This window comes from Pongo pygmaeus, chromosome 7 (genome assembly GCF_028885625.2).
Source record: "Pongo pygmaeus isolate AG05252 chromosome 7, NHGRI_mPonPyg2-v2.0_pri, whole genome shotgun sequence".
Classification (NCBI taxonomy): domain Eukaryota; kingdom Metazoa; phylum Chordata; class Mammalia; order Primates; family Hominidae; genus Pongo; species Pongo pygmaeus.
The window spans coordinates 14,554,235-14,570,481 of record NC_072380.2 but is presented as its reverse complement, the minus strand read 5'-3'; the positions used below and the strand labels follow the sequence as shown (position 1 = coordinate 14,570,481).

Sequence of the window (16,247 nt, the reverse complement as noted above, 5' to 3'; positions counted from 1 at the left end):
TAAGTATTTTAAACAATAAGATAATTTTTATTATTTCTTTTCCTATTCATTCCAACCTACCTTTTCTAAAGTAATGTGTACAATAAGTAAATAATATAAATGAATAAACAAGCAAGTATCAAGGACTGCATTGGCTGTTGGTATTTTAGTTATTCTCAGAACTAGCAATTGACATAATTTTAAACTATCTTGTTTTATATGCATGTGGTCAAACTCCTTCAATATTTGTGCTGTTTCTCGATTTTAAGTTAGGTAATTTTAAACCAGTTAAATGTAATATACAAAGGTCACTAATTTATATATGGTCAAGGCCTTTTCAGATCATTACGTAGAAGACAGAATTAAATATTATAGCTTGGAACATAGATTTATAAGCCTCTGGAGAAAATGCACTTTTGCAAATAATTAATTTTGTAAAATGCACTCAGAAAAAAAAAAAAAACTTATACATTGAGAGTATCTAAAATCAAGCTTTGGAAAACGTTTTGGAGCACGTGCTTTGGTCACCACACAGAATATTAATAGGAATAATCACATAGTTGGGCATACCACAGCCAGATCTGTATACTCAGCTAATTGCCTGCCTCAGTGGAGAGGTGTTGCTAAAAACAGTGACTACTTGGTTTGATTACAGCAACATTAATGCAAATACTTTTGCACTTGGTGATATGGTTTGGCTCTGTGTCCCCACCCAAATCTCATCTCAAACTGTAATCCTCTTGTGCCAAGGGAGGGACCTAGTGGAAGGTGATTGGATCATGGGTGCGGTTTGCCCCATGCTTTACTCACGAGATCTGCTGTTTTTGTAAGTGGCGGTTTCCCCGGCTATCTCCCTTTCCTGCCACCTTGCGAACAAGGTACTTGCTTCTCCTTCACCTTCCACCAAGATTGTAAGTTTCCTGAGGCCTCCTCAGCCATGTGGAACTGAGAGTCAAACCTCTTTCCTTTATAAAGCCAGTCTCAGGTGTTCTTTATAGCAGTGTAAAAACAGACTAATACACCTGTCAAGGTAATGACCAATCTCAATGAGTAAGAAAAGTATTAAAGTCATTTTCTTTCTTTAATAGCTGTAAAATTATTGTATTTTACATACATAACCATTTTAAATTATTTCTTATCACTTCTAGTCATTTCAGATATACTAACTGATTGAAAGTTGTTTTCAATTGCACAATACTGAATTAAAATAAAACTCTTTAAAAGCTTATGGAAATAAGAGGCAGATAGGGGTTGAAAGTGAGTTGTATGAAATAGTCTCTTAGGTTATTCAAATCACATTGAATATTGACTATTTTGTTACATTTCCAAAATCTGGAGGTATGCATTTTTCAGCACTTTGTTCTCTGCTTTAAATTCTTGAAAGTCAGTAATAACAAAGCTATCAATTTCCTTCAGAAATTCTAAATATTACATAATATTTCTTAGAAAATATATTCACTGACATGATGAAGAAGGAAAAGCTCTGTGAAAAAATACTTATTTATATCTTAGATAAGCTGTTATACATTTCCACATTTAATATTTACATAAGTTTTTAAGGTAAGTGAATCTACCCTTGCATAAAGAAACAACTCAGAAAGAACAAATATACTTAGTGTGACATAAATAGCAAGAAGAGTATTGAAATGTAAGATTTCATTAACTCTATCCTCTGACCATCACACCTTATATTCTTGTTGAAGAAGACATACCTCAAAAATTCAGGAGAAATGACAAATTTTATTCAATCAGACCTTACTGAATATCTGCTTAATGCATAAGCACATGATGGGACAAATGGTAGCTACAAAATCATTTGTTTATTCAGGAAGTATTATTGAGCACCTACCTGTTCTGCTTGAAGGAGTTACACGTGTAAACAACCCCAAAGTCCCGGTCTTCATATGGCTTATATTCTAATGGACGTGACAGAAAATCAACAGATGAATATTTCATTTGATGCTAGGCAGAGATAAATACTTCCAAAAAGAAACAAATCAGGAAGATGAAGGTAATGAGGAATGGAGGGTTGCTATGTTATTTTGTATGCACTTGTCATGGTAGGGCTGGCTGAAAAAAAAAAAAATTCTAGTGTCCCATGGGATTCTGGTCCTCCTCACTTCTTTGGCCTCACTTTGGCATTTGACCCCTCTGGTCCAGCTGCACCTGCCTCCCCACTCCACCCTGAACAAGTATTTCACCCACCACCCACCTGAAATGTTCTTACCCCCAATGGCTGCAAAGCTCCCTCCTTCAGGTCCTCCTGGACTTTACTCAAAACTTCGGTTTTCAAAGAGGCCTCAACAGGCTGCCCTATCTAAATTACAACACTTATTTTTATTTTCCTCCTTCCTTGGCATTCTTGAGCTCCTCTTACCATCTCACTTGCCGTATGTTACACTTATGTTTTGTTCACTATCTCTGTCCATCAAGAGCATGTAGACCCCATGATGACAGGGATTTTTGTTTGCTGATGTCACTATTCTATCCATAGCTTCTAGAAGAGTGCTTCCTGAGTGAAAATGCTAAGCTAATTTTTGTTTAATATATAAATAAACATGATATTTGTGTTTTGAAAATATATTTCTTGAAGCTAAAGAAAAGAAACAAGAAATAAAGCAGAAGCTGGAAAACTGTAAAATTATTTTGGTATATCATAAATCCTGAAACAGAATGCTGACAGTAAGGACCCACACAAAGAGATCTATGTGAAAAGTATGAGAAATAAAAAATGATGGAGCTATTTAACTCGAAGAATATAAGATCTAAGCATCAGTAAAATTATTTGATTTTCAGCTGCAATGAATTAAAATACTGTGCACTATCAATAGAATCAGTGAAACCATAATGACTAAATAGCTCAATTTTATATATTATATTTAATGTGATTCAGAAGCCTCCTAATTTAGAATACTATTGATTCAGACATGGGGGTTACATTTAAAGTTAGAATGAAAGATGTTTTCAAATAATATTGACTCAAAAAGCTTCCTCTACCAGTCCTGTTATGTCATCTGCCACAATACATGATAAGAAACAGGTACAGCTTTTCCAATCTCCAAATGAAAAAAATGTCTATAATTGTGGAATATTTTGACTCAAATACAATTTCACTTCCTCTCACCATGCCCCTGAATATGTTTCCAATTGCTTGAATTATATTCTTTCTGCACATATTCATCCATCCATACAGTCAACAAATATATATCAAATTATTTAATGAAGCCCATGGATGTAATGATGGAGTAAATGGCACTACAGTGAGTCCCAAAGTGCTCCCTTTTCTGAGTTATAATGAAAATCAATTTAACTTTAGCTGAATTCAACAATAAAAACTCTAGGAAAATGTCTGACAGGAAGAAGCAGGCAATCAACCAAAGTGATTTTTCATATCTTTTGTCATTTACAGAGTGCCTAGCTCTGTGTTTGCTGGTAGGAAGACTCTGAAAGAATTGCCAGCAAAGGAGTTTATAATCCTATTGTGAGCTAAGACAAAAAATCATAAAGCAACAGAAAAGAGTATAACATATAAATCCTCCAAAAGTCTCGGTCAAGAGCAACTAGGCATCTTCTTTTTTTTTTTTTTTTTTTCCTGATAATGTATTTTTTTTTTTTTTCAAAATGATCAATTCTTTGTTTTTTTAAATTTAAGTTCTGGGATACATGTGCTGAATGTGCAGGTTTGTTACATTTGCCATGGGGGTTTGCTGCACCCCTCAACCCATGATCTAGGGTTCAAGCCCTACATGCATGAGGTATTGTCCTGATGCTCTCCTTCCCCTTTCTCTCCCCCCCGTGACAGGCCCCGGTGTGTGATGTTCCCCTCCCTGGGTCCATGTGCTCTCCTTGTTGAACTCCCACTTTTGAGTGAGAACATCCGGTGTTTGGTTTTCTTTCCTGTGATAGTTTGCTGAGGATGATGATTTCCAGCTTCATCCATGTGCCTGCAAATGTTCCTTAGTTTCTTAATACCAACATTGAAAGCAGGTTGATCATATTGTGTCCGGAATTGGTGGGTGCTTGGTCTCACCGACTTCAAGAATGAAGCTACGGACCCTCGCGGTGAGTGTTACAGTTCTTAAAAGCAGCACGTCCGGAGTTTGTTCCTTCTGATGTTTGGATGTGTTCGGAGTTTCTTCCTTCTGGTGGGTTCCTGGTTGCGCTGGCTCAGGAGTGAAACTGCAGACCTTTGCAGTGAGTGTTACAGCTCTTAAAGTGGTGCGTCTGGAGTTGTTCATTCCTCCCAGTGGGTCCGTGGTCTCGCTGGCCTCAGGACTGAAGCTGCAGACCTTCATGGTGAGTGTTACAGCTTATAAAGGCAGTGTGGACCCAAAGAGTGAGCAATAGCAAAATTTATTGCAAAGAGCTAAATAACAAATCTTCCACAACGTGGAAGTGGACCCCAGCGGCATGCCACTGCTGGCTCAGGCAGCCTGCTTTTATTCTCTTATCTGGCCCCACCCACATCCTGCTGATTGGTCCATTTTACAGAGAGCCGATTGGTTTGTTTTGACAAGGTGCTGATTGGTCCGTTTTGACAGGGTGGTGATTCGCGCGTTTACAATCCCTGAGCCAGACACAAAAGTTCTCCATGTCCCCACTAGATTAGGTAAATACAGAGTGTCGATTGGTGTATTTATAAATCTTGAGCTAGATACAGAGTGCCTATTGGTGCATTCATAATCCCTTAGCTAGGCATAAAGATTCTCCAAGTCCCCACCAGATTAGCTAGACACAGAGCACTGATTGGTGCATTTACAAACCTTGAGCTAGACACAGAGTGCTGATTGGTGCATTTACAATCCCTTAGCTAGACATAAAGATTCTCCAAGTCCCCAGTAGACTCAGGAGCTCAGCTGGCTTCACCCAGTGGATCCCACACTGGGGCCGCAGGTGGAGCTGCCTGCCAGTGCTGCGCTGTGTGCCTGCACTTTTCAGCCCTTGGGTGATCCATGGGACCGGGTGCTGTGGAGCAGGGGGCGGAGCTCCTTGGGGAGGCTCCCACCGCAGGAGCCCTTGGGGAAGGAGGAGGCTCAGGCATGGCCGGCTGCAGGTTCCGACCCCTGCCCGGCCGGGAGGCAGCTAAGGCCCCGTGAGAAATTGAGCGCAGCGCTGGTGGGCTGGCACTGCTGGGGGACCCAGTGTACCCTCTGCAGCTGCTGGCCCGGGTGCTAAGGCCCTCACTGCCCGGGGAGGCGGGGCCAGCTGGCTGCTCCCAGTGTGGGGCCCACCGAACCCACACCCGCCCACCCGGCACTCGCGCTGGCCCGCAAGCACCACGCGCAGCCCCATTTCCCGCCTGCGCCTCTCCCTCCACACCTCCCCACAAGCTGAGGGAGCTGGCTCCAGCCTTGGCCAGCCCGGAAAGGGGCTCCCACAGTGCAGCGGCAGGCTGAAGGGCTCCTCAAGCGCTGTCAGAGTGGACACCAAGGCCGAGGAGGCGCCGAGAGCCAGCGAGGGCTGTGAGGGCTGCCAGCATGCTGTCATCTGTCACTATCATGTAAAACAAAAGAAGAAGGTGGCATCAGTCATTTTCTCTTTTCCTTTTTCACCTTTGGTGGAAAGGCAAATTGTACTCATGATATAGGTGTACCTCACCAAGGCTGGTATAAGTAGTGATGAGTAAAGCTTTCACCTTTCTTGGGTCTGTGGTCTCTTGTATGGTCTCTAATGGGATCCACCAGTGGAGAGCAGAGAATCAGGGTCTGGCCTCAGTAGGGAATCGACCCAGCAGGGATGGAGAGATCTACCCACACTCGCCCCATCTTATGATGGCCATTCGGCCACTTTTTACTTCCTCCTTTGTGCCATTGAATGCTGTACTACTTCCCATTTCCTGTCTGCCTCTACCTTGTTATATCAATATTCGGGCTTATCTTTTTTCTCTTTTAAAATCTAAATAATTCAAGAGAATAAAAATCAAATTACTAGTCCAACTGCTTTCTCTTTATCTAAATAGTCAGCATATAATAATACTATAAACCCTTGTTTTAGTTAGACTTTGTTGGTCTCTGCAAGATCTTCTCTGTTTCATTTGTTTAAAGCAGTCCATTTTAAATTAAAACATATTCATTGTGAATTTATCCTTTCATCATCTCCACAAGTGAGATAACCCAAAGCAGAACAAATTTCCCATAGATTTATTACCCATTTGAAAATTTTACATCAAAATAAATTTGACTACACTATAATTTACATGAATCTGGTAAAATGTAAAGAAGTTTGTCAGAGTGGAAGAAAAATGACTTTCCAATAAAGTATTTTGAAAGTTGTTTGCAGGATTTTTCACAACCATTGGTGTCTTTCACTTTATTATCAGGGTGATGGAAGCCATCCTCTATTATCTTTTTTCTCATTACCTTGTTCTGCTTGGTGTTAGAATACAAGACAATATCCCTTCCTCTTTCTGGATATGTTTTCTTACCATTGTTTTTCAAATACGTTTTCTTGTTAATCTTCACTGTTTTAAGTAGTGTGGGCTTTCTGCTTGCCCAGTTAAGCTCTCCTGCTGTGTTTCTGGCAAATTTGTTTTTCCTTAAAGATTTTTCCTTCTTCCCCTGCTGTGAACATGCAGCAGGACTCACCAGTGGGTGTCTCATGCTTGCAATCTTAGTGTAAATGGTGCACGTGGACTGTCTTTGTTGTTTTATCTCTCCATGTTGATAACCTCTGAGCAGGCAAAAGACTATCTTGGGCTCCTTCAAAATTGTATTAATGGCTAAGTGTTTCTATTCTTATCAGCAGAGAAGATCTGAGAATGAAATGACTTCAAAGTTAAAAGCCCAGATTTAAACCTGTGCCTAAATAAATGTCAAAAAAAAGTCATTGCGTTTTCATCCAATGAAATACTGAATAACTATTTCCCACATGAAATTGTCTAATTTTAGGATGTATGAGGTATGTAAGGAAAACTAAGAATGACTGAAAAAAAATTCCTTTTTAAATGTCCACATTTTAAATAAAAGTTGTTTTTGTCTGGGAATGTTTCCCTTTTAGTGCCTATTCAGGTTTCTCTTTTCTGTCAGGCTTGGCTAGAATCATCTGTTTCCTGTCTCAAGAGGCAGCACATTTGACTCAGATATCTTTCATCATTCTTGAAATTCACTTGCTAGGTTGCTTCTTTTCCATGCTGCAAAACCTGACTACAGCATTTTCCATAAACCAAGTAGAACAAAAAAAATCCACTCCAAATGGCCGTTTTTCTTATACAGCAAATTTTGACTATCATTATGCTGAAATGTGCCTTTGAGCATTAAGTATCATAGATAGGGAGAAGTTTAAATTGCCATGGTAAGTAGACTTTACTGTATTGTTTCAATCTCTCTCAACATTAGTAGCTGTTTAGAGACTCATTTTGTTGGAGCAGAAAACAAAATGCCTTTCTGGTATGGAAAGTTCACACCACATAATTTGGACCCTTCAAGCATTATGTTTTAAAAATTCTATTTCAACCGTGTCTTTAAAAGTTAATTCCAATAAAAATACTTCTATAGCACTTAAGTAGGGGATCACTAGCTAAGGGGAAGACGATACATTTTAAAAATGAGTACTTTTACTAGTTAAAATGAAAAGGGCACTTTAACATCCTCCTTTTCTACTCCCAGATTGCCTTTATATATGTCAATGTAATATGCATTTGAGCTTTGAGGAAACTGGGACAGAGAGAGGCTAAGTGACTTTCCCTCAGACGCACAGAAGGCAATGGACAAGCTGGGATCTGAACTCAGTATGTCTAGGACTGCATTTTAAACTATTATGTTGCATTCCCTGCCTGAATAAACAACAGATGACTGATATTGTAATGTTAAATCTAATATGATCAACACCTAATGAACAGTGACATCCACATGATTTACCACTTCTCCTAGAATATCAACACTCCCCATGAGGAACTGAAGAGGTTTTGGAATCCAGATTAAATTTGTATGGTCACAAGGATGTTGCATGTTGCTATTTCCGCATGCCAAATGCTAGCTTCATCATCAGAAATTAAAAGCAATTTCTCAAATTATCTATCTTGCTATCCAGGACTCACATGCTTCTCTTTTATATTCATATTTCCCATAACAGGGAACACAGGTCTAAACAGAAATTAGAGGCTCAATTTATATTTTAATTTTAAGGAATCAAATTAGTGAGTGAGAAGAGCAAATAATTTACTGTTTACCTCCAGCATTTGTGCATGTCTGTCCGCATTATATTCAGGGTTTGTGTGAGTAATATTATAAAATTGTTAAATGTAATATTTTTAAAAAATGATATCAATTATATATTTCAATATACAATTGCATTCTGTTTTTGACTTTATCTTTTGATTGACTATTTAGTGATAAAATTTGGACTAGAGATAATAGGTTCTCAATAGCTGGACTTAAATTAACTTTATTACTTCCTCAAGCTTTTGTACAAAGCTCGAGAGTTCTTTTTGTCTTCTTGATGAAACTTGGATTTTTAAGAGCTATGTACCAGATCTCACCTCTAAACTTAGTTCTTACTGCCAGTTTTAAATTGTTCAGATCCGTACACTTACAGGGTTGTAAAGAAGCAAACCTGCAGCACACACTTAGGTGGGATCATTTATTCATCCTTTCAGACAGTATTTCTCCCTTACAGAAAATAAAACAAGGCATTCTATTGATAGTTTTTATTTAGACCCTTAATATAGCCAACAACAACTTAAAGAAATTGTCTTAGGCATTGTACATTTCCTTAACGTCTTTTTTTTTTCTGTCCCCTCACACCTATTAACAGGAATCATTTATTTTAGCCTTTGCTGTCTATCCAGAAAGAAGCCATATCTCATAATATTCTCTTAATGACCTCCTTCTTCCACTTCCATTTTAGAAAAAAAAAATAAAACCTCACTGAAGGAATGGAAAGACTCTGGGGTAGAAAAGGTGAAGACTGTACTTTTACTTGCAGGTATCCTAAATCTCAGACCCTGAGATCCACACAGAGCAAGCTTGGGGTAATGAGCCTCTGAGGAAGCACACTGTGGAGGAGGCGACACTCATTACCACTTGTCCCGGAGCCAGGCTCCTGCAAACTTTAGCCACAGCACAGCTATCTTCAGTTTTTCATAAGCTAATGTGAGTCCTCCATGTCAGCGTAATAGTGTATAAGATCAAGGAATATTCTCTTTGGATTATTATAATTATTACCTGTTTACATTACTCTTCCTATGGGTAGCCCAGTTGACTGGGTGATCTGCTGACATTGTCTCTAGTTCCTCTGCTACCACACCTCTAAGATCACATGACTTCTCTCTTGATCCCAGCTTCCTCACTTCAATTATTGATCTCACGTTCATTTTCCTCATTTATTTTCAGTTTTCTATTATCTTTTGTATACGTTGATATTGGTCGTGGGTTTAATACTGTAATACAAGACCCCCAGACACTCATCTATAATTCCATTTATTTGATTTTCTTTATCTCTCAAAAATTGTCTACACTTGCTGTCCCCACTTTTTAATTTTTAAAATTTTCTATTTATCCCACTCCAATTACGCCTTCAAATACCAACTTCTTTTATGTCTCTTCTTCAGTGACACTCATCTCAGGTGTCACTTGCTCTGAAATTTATTCCGTTTCTAACATCTTAAAAGTAATCCCTGATTATATTACCATGCCCATTATATTTGTAACATCTATCACTAATTAACATTATATTGCTTATATAATGTATTTCTTTTTTATTGTATTTATCATCTTCAGAGCATGTAACTACTTGATATGTTGTTACTTATTTTTCTATGCGCATATCGTGTTTTCACCAAACGTGAGATTCATAATGCATCAGTCTTGACCTCTACCTTCTAATGGTTTTCACTCATAAAAATTTTATTAAATGAAAACAATCTTCTGCCCGTAGTCTCAACTACTATTCCCAGCCCTTAATACTTATATAAAAATACTGAAGTAATGATTCCAGCTAGTTTGGAATTATTAGTAAATTTCCTGGACCCTAATATTTTGAACTACTTTCCCCTTACATGAGGCAAGGGACTAAGGTAAAAAACGGCCTCTGCTAACCCTAGTTATTTTTTCTCACATACCATCCCGATCAGTAGAAGTCACCAGAATTCTCTAGGGCTAGATTATTAGTGATGAACCATGTTTAGGTGATTCCAAATTAATTCATTCTCTTCTGGTGTCTACATGCTGTGTTTTTAAATTTACCAGCAAACTAACCCTGTCTGAAAACCAGATTTTCCACACCTTTGGAGAAAAATGTCCAAAAATTGACATGTAATTCTATTTGATCAGGCATCTTTCATTGAAACTTATAACATCTTGCCAGAAATGTTATTTACATTATTAGATAAAATACCACATTGGAAAGTGTATTCCTTTGTAGAGAAATTTCAAAGTGCAAATTTAAACCAGCTCTTCCCTGAATTGCAGGAGGATCCAAGTAAATGCATTCAAAGTAATATAAGCAATGTGGATACTTACTTTGATCCGAGAATGCTGAAAACTTCCTTAGTATTAGCTAAGAAACATTAGATTATAGAAGTCATTTGATTCTAATGAATGCTTTTTAAACATAAAATGTGATATGAAACAGAATGGCAAAACTAAAATAAAAAGGGTCCTAGTTACTGTAAGTAGCCAAGAAAACCAAGATAATTGTAACACACAGATTTTGAGGGCATTGAATTAACATCACAAGGGAGGTACAGCAATATTATGAAGCCGGAGAAGCATCTCGGTACTATGACATTGTCTCTCAGAAAATTGTGATTAACTCTCTGAAATCCACTTAACTGTTCTGAGAAAATCAGTACCTCTGCAATTGCAGCATTGTTTGGTAGATTCCATTAGAATGACAATAGGCAGTTAGTAAAAAAAACTTTTATTTATAGAAGTTTCATAATGCCAGAGAAAGCAATTTATTTCAGAATATAGTTAATGCTTAAAAATGACAATATGAAACATTTAAGGCTAAAGTTATAAAGTTTCAAATGTAGGTTAGTTTGCATAATCACTTAGAATTAAATGTTTTTATTCTTCTGCTAGTACTACTATTGCACTAAAACAGCCACTGAAAGCTTTTGTGATCTTGAAAAACACTCAGATTTAACAACAAAAAAAGGAACTTTTAAAAGAAAAGTCTAACCTTGTCTTACTGCATCATAGATGCTCTATTTTGTGATAAAGACAGTTTACAAAATAATAATGTTAAAGTAAGCTTTATTAAAGAAAATAATATCGAATTTCTTGAGGAGATAAACATAGCTTTAATTCCATAACTTTTTTGTTTTTTGTTTTTTTCACAACTTTTCTTTTAGCCTCTTGTTATCTCATTTGCTTGTCAAAATTGTTAGAGGCATTTGATATAGTTACCAAATCTCTGTTGCTTTACCAAAAAAAATTTCAATCTTATTGCTGAAAGACAATTTTCTTTGTAGTTGTGTATGTTTTATTTCAGAGATTTAGTAAGTTTTCATTTCTAACGCACATGAATTTCACCTTCATATTGAAATATAATTTGTAGAAATAGAACATTCTAGAAAATAAGTTTGCATTAAATATGAGATAAAGGGGATTCGATGATCTGAAGAGTCATAGCACTTAACCTGGAATTTTCAGAGACCAACTCTACAAGGGGAAGGTCTCCTACTTGCCAGTGAGGAACATTCTCCTGCTTTCTCCTACGCTCCTCCTACATCCACATCCTTCCCCTTCTCTGCTCCTCCTTGTTCTTCCCATTAAATGTGATCATCCCCAGAGCTTCTTTAATCTTCTTCATTTTTTAAATTCTGCTTTTTAAAAATTTGTACATATATATATATGTTGTATGTATTTTGGGGTAGATGTAGTATTTTGATATCTGTATACAATGTTGGATAATCAAATCAGGACAATTAGGTTATTCATAACCTCAAACATTTATCTTTTATCGGTGTTGGGAACATTACAAGTCTTCTCTCCTAGCTCTTTTGAAATATACAATAAATTATTGTTAACTGTAATTTCCCTACTGTTCTGCTGAAATGCTAGAACTGATCCGTTCTATCGAACTGTATTTTGTACACCTTAACCAAATTCTCTTCATCCTATTCTCTTTTTATGTTTTCTCTACTATATTATCAAAACCACTGTCAGAACCTTGAAATTTCTACCAAATTCCTCAGGCAAAGTCAATTCCTTGGCAACTTATCATCTGTTATAACACTTATGTTACATAACATAATGAGTTTCACATCTACACCAAATCAGAGTTTAATTAAGAAATAAAGCTTTATGGTCAGTTTTAAGGAGATAGTACATGTTAACTTAAATAATAATGATAATAAATTGGATTATTTACGTTCTGAAAGAACTTGCTATGAATTATCTACCATTATCAGCGTTTCCAATTCATTTAAAATTATTGTATTTTAATAGCTTATCCAATTATTTTTATTGTATGAAGCATGACATGCCTCAATGGTAAAAAATGGAAACATAAGATTTAACAGGACGTTAATACAATTTGAAATTACAGTAATTTTGAAATTAAAACAAAAAGAGGGAAACCAAATAATTTTTATAAAAATTTCTCAACATTGAATTTGTAGATTGCTTTGGGAAGTATGGTCATTTTCACAACATTGATTCTACTCATCCATGAGCATGGGATGTGTTTCCATTTGTTTGTGTCATCTATAATTTCTTTCAGTAGTGTTTTGTAGTTTTTCTTGTAAAGAAATTTCACCTCCTTGGTTAGGTATATTTCTAAGTATTTTATTTTATTTTTTGCAGCTGTGGTAAAAAGCGTCGAGTTCTTGATTTGATTCTCAGCTTGGTCACTGTTGGTGTATAGCAGAACTACTGATTTGTGTACATTAATTTTGTATCCTAAAACTTTGCTGAATTCATTCATCAGTTTTAGGAGCTTTTTGGAGGGGTCTTTAGAGTTTTCTAGGTATACAATCATATCATCAGCAAACAGTGACAGTTTGACTTTCTCTTTAGCAATTTGGATGCCCTTTATTTCTTTTTCTTGTCTGATTGCTCTGGCTAAGACTTCCAGTACTATGTTGAAGAGGAGTGGTGAAAGTGGACATTGTTGTCTTGTTCCAGTTCTCAGAGAGAATGCTTTCAACTTTTCTGCATTCACTATTATGTTGACTGAGGGTTTGTCATAGATGGCTTTTATTACATTGAGGTATGTCCCTTCTGTGCCAATTTTGTTGAGGGTTTTAATCATAAAGGGATGCTAATTTTGTCAAATGTGTTTTTTGCCTCTATTGGGATGATAATGTGATTTTTGTTTTTGATTCTGTTTATGTGGTGCATCACATTTTTTACTGACTTGCGTATCACTGCATTCCTGGTATGAAACCCACTTGATCATGGTGAATTATCTTTTTGATATACTACTGGATTTGGTTAGCCAGTATTTTGTTAAGGATTTTAACATCTATGTTTATCAAGGATATTGGTCTGTAGTTTTTTGTTGTCATTGTTATGTCCTTTCCTGGTTTTTGTATTAGGGTGATACTGGCTTCATATAATTATTTATGGAAGATTCTCTCTCTCCCTCTTTCTTTGAGAGTGAGTCTCATTCTGTCACCCAGGCTGGAGTGCAGTGGCATGATCTCTGCTCACTGCAACCTCTGCCTTCCAGGTTCAAGCAATTCTTCTGCCTTAGCCTCCCAAGTAGCTGAGATTATAGGCACCCACCACCACACCCAACTAATTTTTGTGTTTTTGGTAGAGATGGGATTTTAACATGTTGGCCAGGCTGGTCTTGAACTCCTGACCTCAAGTGATCCACCTGCCTTGGCTTCCGAAAGTACTGGGATTAGAGGTGTGAGCCACTGTGCCCAGCTTCCTCTTTCTCTATCTTTTGGAATAGTGTCAACAGGATTGATACCAATTCTTCTTTGAATATCTGGTAGAATTCAGCTGTGAATCCAACTGGTCCTGGACTCTTTTTGTTGGTAATTTTTTATTACAGTTTCAATCTCACTGCTTGTTATTGGTCTGTTCAGGGTTTCTAATTCTTCCTGAATTAAACTAGGAGGGTTGTATCTTTTTGGGAATTGATCCATGTCCTCTAGGTTTTATAGTCTATGCACTTAAATTGTTCATAGTAGCCTTAAATGATCTTTTGTATTTCTGTGGTGTTGGATGTATTATCTCCCATTTCATTTCCAATTGTGCTTGTTTGGAGCTTCGCTATTCTTTTCTTGGTTAATCTTGCTAATGGCCTATCAACTTTACTTATCTTTTCAAAGAACCAGCTTTGTGTTTCATTTATCTTTTGTATTTCATTTATCTTTTGTATTTTTGTTTGTTTCAATTTCATTTAGTTCTGCTCTGATCTTGGTTATTTTCTTTCTTCTGCTGGGTTTGGGTTTGGTTTTTCTTGTTTCTCTAGTTCCTTGAGGCGTGACCTGAGATTCTCTATTTGTGTTCATCAAAGCAAACAAAAACACGAAATAGGGAAAGGACACCCTATTCAACAAATGGTGTGGGGATAATTGGCAAACCATGTGTAGGATAAAGAAACTGGATCCTCATATCCCACCTTATACAAAAATCAACTCAAGATGGATCAAGGACTTAAATCTAAAACCTGAAATTATAAAAATTCTAGAAGATAACGTTGGAAAAACCCTTCCAGACATTGACTTAAGCAAGGATTTCATGACTAGGAGCCCAAAAGCAAATGCAATAAGAACAAAGATAAATAGCTAGGACTTAAATTGAAGAGCTTTTGCATGACAAAAGGAACAATCAGGAAGGTAAACAGACAACCCACAGGGTGGGAGAAAATCTTCACAATCTATACATCCAACAAAAGAGTATTATCCAAAATCTACTAGGAACTCAAACAAAGTAGCAAGAAAAAAAAAATCCCATCAAAAAGTGGGCTAAGGACATAAATAGAAAATTCTCAAAAAAAAAGATATACAAATGACCAATAAACATATGAAAAAATATTTAACCTCACTAATGATCATGGAAATGCATATAAAAACCACAATGCAATACCACCTTACTACCTCAAAAATGGCCATAATCAAAAAATCAAAAAGTAATAGGCATTGGTGTAGATGTGGTGAAAAAGGAACACTTCTACACCACTGGTAGGAATGTAAACTAGTACAACCATTATGGAAAATAGTGGGGAGATGCCTTAAATAATTAAAAGTAGAACTACCATTTGATCTAGCAGTTCCACTACTGGGTACCTACCCAGAGTAAAAGAAGTCATTATACAAAAAAGATACTTCACTTTCATGTTTATAGCAGCACAATTCACAATTACAAAAATATGGAACCAGCCCAAATGCCCATCAACTAATAAGCTGTGGTATATATATGTACAGTGGAATAATACTCAGGCATAAAAAGGAAGGAATTAATGGCATTTGAAGCAACCTGGGTGGGATTGGAGACTATTATTCTAAGTGAAGTAAAAGTAACTTAGGAATGGAAAACCAAACATTCCATGTTCTCACTCATAAGTGGGAGCTAAGCTGTGAGGATGCAAAGGAATAAGAATGATACAATGGACTTTGGGCACTCAGGGGGAAATGGTGAGAAGTGGGTGAAGGAGAAAAGCTACAAATTGGGTTCAGTATATACTGCTGAGGTGATGGATGCATAAAAATCTCACAAATCACCACTAAAGAAGTTACTCATGTAACCAAATATCACCTGTTTGCCAAAAACCTATGGAAAAAAAAATTCTCAACATTTTATCTACAGTAGGATTGAGTCAATGAACTTTACAATGATAATTTTATAGTACATACATTTTATATTACTTAACATATAATTATTTATTAATACTATTTTTATTTGTGTATAATTTATTCAGAAATATTTCTGTTAGATTAGTCATTTAATGAGTATAAAAGCAATCTGAGAAAAAACTAAAGAAATAATAATGAACAATTATTGTCCTATAGAAAATTATATTTTATAAAAATCAGTTTCCATCCTTCTGGTAATAAATATGTTATTCTGAAAATGGTACATTTAAGACATATTCATTGCTTATTCATATTGTTTTACTCTTCTTATCCGTATTTCTAAGTTGTATAAGACAGTCAAAAATGCATTTGCTAATTGAAAGAATTAATTCTAGAACCTGAATTTATGCATTATCAAAGAATATCATCTTCACTTTTTCAGAACTGACTTCTAATTTCATTATACTATGAAATAGTATGGTATAATATATAGTGTTCTTAGAGTTAAATGTTTTTTTCTGATAACTCATTGAAATACACCTAAAATAACCAACATAATTCTGAATAAAAC

The 16,247-nt window shown here is 36.3% G+C and overlaps 1 protein-coding gene across 3 annotated transcripts in view; it reads left to right on the top strand.

Annotated features, from left to right (window-relative positions):
- The window catches only part of SGCZ (sarcoglycan zeta), a 1,203,249-nt gene that overhangs the window by 680,376 nt on the left and 506,626 nt on the right, over window positions 1–16,247 (top strand). The window lies entirely within an intron of this gene.